We start from the raw sequence: 4,859 nt of genomic DNA, 5'->3' as shown, positions 1-4,859 counted from the left end.
CATAAGGGGGAGGGTTATCCACACTTATATAGATTAGATTGGATCATCACTAAGTCGATGTGGACAGACTTTTAGAGAATTTAACACGCCCCCTCACGTGTGGGCCGGAAAGAACATCGGTCTTCCATCACGTGGGTAGGCAATGCTAGAGAACCATCATCGATGTGGGCCGGAAAGAAGATAAAGAGAAAACCATCATCGACTTGGGCCCGCGCAGATACCATATTAGAAATGAGCCACTCACCCCTTAAGAGGCCTCATAAGGGGGAGGGTTATCCATACTTACATAGAAGATATAGGATTTTAACACGCCCCCTCACGTGTGGGCCGGAATGACACATCAGACTTCCATCACGTGGGTAGGCAAGAGAAGAGATAAAGAAATATATCCATCATCGACTTGGGCCCGCTCTGATACCATATTAGAAATTAAATTCTCCAAATCCTTGTCCCACATCGGCTTGGTGATGATTCTAACTTCTCTATATAAGTGTGGATAACCCTCCCCCTTATGATGCCTTTTAAGGGGTGAGTGGCCCATTTCTAATAGAACTTGCAGGGCAGCAGGGATGAGGACGATCTTCTCCTTGACAACATGCCTGATGATGATGACTACAACACCGATGATTCTTTCAATCATGATATTGAGTTGGTGTGCACTGCTCCTTCATCAAGTTGCTTTATTTTTTTATTCACATAGCAAGTTTGATTTTATCACCCCGAATTAAACGCCTTACCTTTTTTTTTACAAGAGGAATCTCCAAGTATTACAAACTTGAGAATGCCTTTGGAGAGTTGGAGAAGATAGTTGCACGATGTAAATCACTAGTATTACACCCTAGTTTATTTCTATTATTTTAGTATGATTCATGTCATATTACTGTTTTTTGTTTGTGCATAAACAGTTAAACCACTTTCTGCAGATCCTCGGGATCCCGTTAATCAATCTCACTCGCGCAAAAAGAGATTGCCTTCAGAAATAAAACTGGAGCTTGCTAAAGTGGCTAGAATAGTGGTAATCAAAGGCAATTGAATTTTTTCATCTTCGTTATAGAGCTAACTTATACTACTATGGTTTATGTCCGTGCTTAATTGGCAAGTCTGTTAGCATAAGTCAAAACCGTGTCCTTTTTTGTTGCTGCAGAGCTCCTGCTATAGACGGATTCGAGGATATGTTCAGCCGCCTAATGAGCATTTTGGGCCACTTGATGAAGATTACAACACTGAATGTATTTTCCCACTTTAAGACAAATATTTTTTACTTTTAAGGCTATTGTGTTTTGTTCTTCTATTTGACATTCACATGAAAATCGTCTATCATTTTTTTGTTGGTTGCCTTTACTGTTTGATGACCTGGAATAGATACTGTGTGGATGGTTTTGGTCCTGTCACCTCACTTTTATGATATTCCATTTGGATATTTTGCTGTCGATAACATTTTTTGTGATGATGTTACAGAAGTTTGTCGAGGTGGAACGCTATGTCTTGGCTGAGACAATCCAAATTGTTAAAGACCTGTATTCCAAATGAACTCCACTTCTGAGATGCACGATGTAGATGTAGATATTTGTTGTGGAACTATCTTCTTTAGTACCAACAACTGAAGCACTTTTCCTGAACCTTAAATTTATATGGTCATCTAAAGTTATGTTTTCCTATCAAGATAGACTAGTTCACAATGTTTATATTTGCGGACTGAAGACATTATTTAAGCAATTTCAAAAGATCAGCCTGGTGGAGTGAATTGATTGTGGAAGACATGAATCCGACGGGCCAAATGAGGTCGGTTGAGGTCAGCGGCAGCCGGGTGAGGTTTATGGTGGAGATGAATCCCCGGGAGACCACGATTGTTTCTTGGAAAAAGCTTCTCAAAGAGGCCAATTTGAGTGAGTTTATGTTAAATATCAATGCAACACAATGTATTAAAATATCAACTAAGTTTATGTTGACATTTCAATGTTATCGTGTTGACATTTTTAATACGCTGCATCGATGAATTAGTAGAGTTAGCAACTTAAGAAAGTGAGCAACGGATCACCCCTCTTGATATTGATATTGATATTGAATTATTGTTATTGAAGTAATCAGATCACTTACACTGTCCCCTTAACTTGTATTAAAGTAGCTTAACACGTGTTATTGAAAATTGCACTCTACAATATTGAATAAAATGATGCATATTGCATAGTTTAGAGAGAACAGGAAGGTGATCTGCCCCATCCGTAATCGTTTGTGTCTACTTCCTGGGAATAATGTAATGACATGATTCCTTTATTATGCATCTATTTTTTTCTCACAAATATATCTTATCATGTCTGTTCCTTGCACATCTTGGATTCCTGATTGTTGAAATTACCATTTTCTTTTAGGGACTGAAAACTGAAACCCTAAATCTGTTCTATGATATCTATTTCGTTTCTTCCTGCCCATCTTGCTGTGGCACAACTGAAAACATTTTGATGGGTCAGAACTGAAAATTTTCGGTAGGTTTCATGTGATGGTCATGGAAGCTTCTAAGATTCACCTTAACTTGTTTCTGGAAATATCACAGCTATGCACTGTATAATCTGAAGCTTCATTTTCATCCTTGTACTCATGTATATGCGTCCAATGTCATTAGAAGCTTGGAATTTCTGCTGCATACTAATTTGTTTAGGCATGTTCTTATAATCAACCTGATGTTCTTATAGGTGGCGTTACTTGCTTCTGCATTGGGGCCAAGAGTGGCTGCAGCCTGTTCCCATGCATCTTTGGGTTCATTGTCTAAGGAGAGTAGCAAAGAAGGGAGTCCCGGAAGTATGTGTAGCTAATCTTTTGTTGGCTTTTAATTACTCATATTAATACAGCAGCCATGAAGGCAAAGCTTTTTGCTGATCACGAAGAGCGTAAAATCCAGCGGTTATCTGCTAATATTATTAACCATCAGGTACTATCCTTGCAATGATTATGTAGAATCTTATGGTTAGTTTTGCTGAAAGCTTTGGTTATGCACTCATGCTAGGTTGAAAGCTTTAGATGCTCTACTCAGCTCATATTGATTGCAATGCCATCTTCCATTGCTTAAGAAATTAAAACTACTTCTTTCGTCTTGCTTCGGCTCAACTTCTATTCCTGCCGCAATATTCCTTATATTTAGGCCAATTTGTTTTCTTCATTCCAAAATTGGCACTTCTATCATGGGTGTTGGTCTCATGATGCAATGTATGTTGACATGTGGTACTGCAACGATTTATCTTTCATTTAAAGAGATTGGAGCTAAAGCTGAAGCAGTTTGCAGAAATTGAAACATTCCTAATGAGAGAATGTGAGCAGATGGAAAGGACCAGGCAGAGGATTTCTGCTGAACGGGCCCTCGTGATGTCGGGGCAGTTTAGTTCTGCTGGGGTGCAACGGCCAATGGGGCTGCCAGGTGTCAGTAATTGTAATTCTGTTATGAACAATTATGCAGGAAATAGACAGCATGTTCAAGGCTCCCAACAACCTTTCGTTTCTGTATACGGAAATAACCAACCCATACATCCCCACATGTCCCTGATGCAACAGCAACAGCAACAGCAACAGCAACAACAAAAGGGGGGTATCCTGTATCCCCTGGTGCAGCTTGGATGTGCAAACCTGACTTTCTCTACGGAGAATGGATCAACTGCTTGGATATGAAAAGATTTGAGATTTGAACTACTAATTGATTGTGACCATATTACTAATTAGATGAGGAAAGGCAAGTGGTATATTAGGATTGTACTACTATTCAGCTGTACAGATTATGAAAATTGCATGAATCAATGAAATTGCATTTGATGGGTTTTAAATTTTTAGTATTTGGTATGGCTCCTTATCTGAATAATAGTACTCTTTTATCCTTGATGGTTCACATTTGCTAAATTGGCACTGTTCAGATCCTGTAGCAGTTCATCCTATTTCCATGTTCAAGGTATAAGAGGGAATATCTGCACTGCACGTGTACCATTTAACATACCAATTGGATTAGTAAATAGTCTAAATTAGTTTAGTACTATGGCTTGGATTTGGATCCCCTCACAGCATTTACAACCGGGAACGGAGAGGTGCCGTGACGCGTTGTAGGTAGGCAGGTGAAGGACCGGCATGCCTGATGTGGGGCGTCGCCTGCCAAGGTGCGGCCGCTCCTTGACATCCACTGTGGACAGCGGCAACGCGACCTGGGGGGATTTTGTTTTAAAATTCTAAATTTATAAATAAATGAATTTTTAATTTGTTTTCTAATTTTAATAAAACAAAATCGTTCTGAGAATCATTGAAAGACAGTTTGTTACTATTATAAAAGAAATTTTATAATTTAATATTTTAATTTCAAATATTTTTTGAGACGGCTAAAATTTAACTAAATTTCATTATTTTAGTTACTATTATCCCTTATCATGCAGTATCGTACAAAGATTAACAGTCCAAATTAAATTTGTCATACTACATGAGAGTTCTTATACACGCAGCTTTCTTCAGGGCACTGATCAAAACCAAAAGATTTTACAGTTTCAAAGCACATGTTCCATGCTCTAGATGCTTGCTTGAGTCCATAAATAGATCTCTTAAGCTTTCAGACTATGTGCTATTTACCCTTAACCTCATAGTCCTCGAGTTGTTTCATGTAAATGGTTTCTTCAAGACTGCCATGTAAGAAAGTGGTCTTGACATCCATTTGCCAAACTTCCCAGTCCATGTAAGTTGCGATGGATGGTAGGATTCGAATTTACTTGAGCATAGCAACAGGTGAGAAGGTCTCATCATAATCGATGCCTTCTCTTTGGGTATAACCCTTTGCCACTAATCTAGCTTTAAAAAATTTCACCTTCCCATCAGGACCTCGTTTACATTTGAATACC

At 38.7% G+C, this 4,859-nt stretch overlaps 1 long non-coding RNA gene across 4 annotated transcripts; it reads left to right on the top strand.

Moving 5' to 3' along the window:
- The first annotated feature begins 460 nt into the window (after nucleotides 1-460).
- Nucleotides 461-3,809, top strand: LOC125219681. Of its 4 annotated transcripts, none has more exons than XR_007176181.1 (7): nucleotides 461-652; nucleotides 753-817; nucleotides 924-1,015; nucleotides 1,145-1,229; nucleotides 1,459-1,886; nucleotides 2,691-2,926; nucleotides 3,271-3,809. It is a non-coding gene; the product is annotated as an uncharacterized LOC125219681 (long non-coding RNA). The 4 variants fall into 4 exon arrangements; XR_007176180.1 differs by having other exon boundaries at nucleotides 3,247-3,809; XR_007176182.1 differs by having other exon boundaries at nucleotides 462-652; nucleotides 3,278-3,809.
- The last annotated feature ends 1,050 nt before the right edge of the window (nucleotides 3,810-4,859 follow it).

The sequence above is a fragment of the Salvia hispanica genome, chromosome 4, assembly GCF_023119035.1.
Source record: "Salvia hispanica cultivar TCC Black 2014 chromosome 4, UniMelb_Shisp_WGS_1.0, whole genome shotgun sequence".
Taxonomy (NCBI): Eukaryota; Viridiplantae; Streptophyta; class Magnoliopsida; order Lamiales; family Lamiaceae; genus Salvia; species Salvia hispanica.
This window is presented reverse-complemented; position numbering and strand designations above follow the sequence as displayed.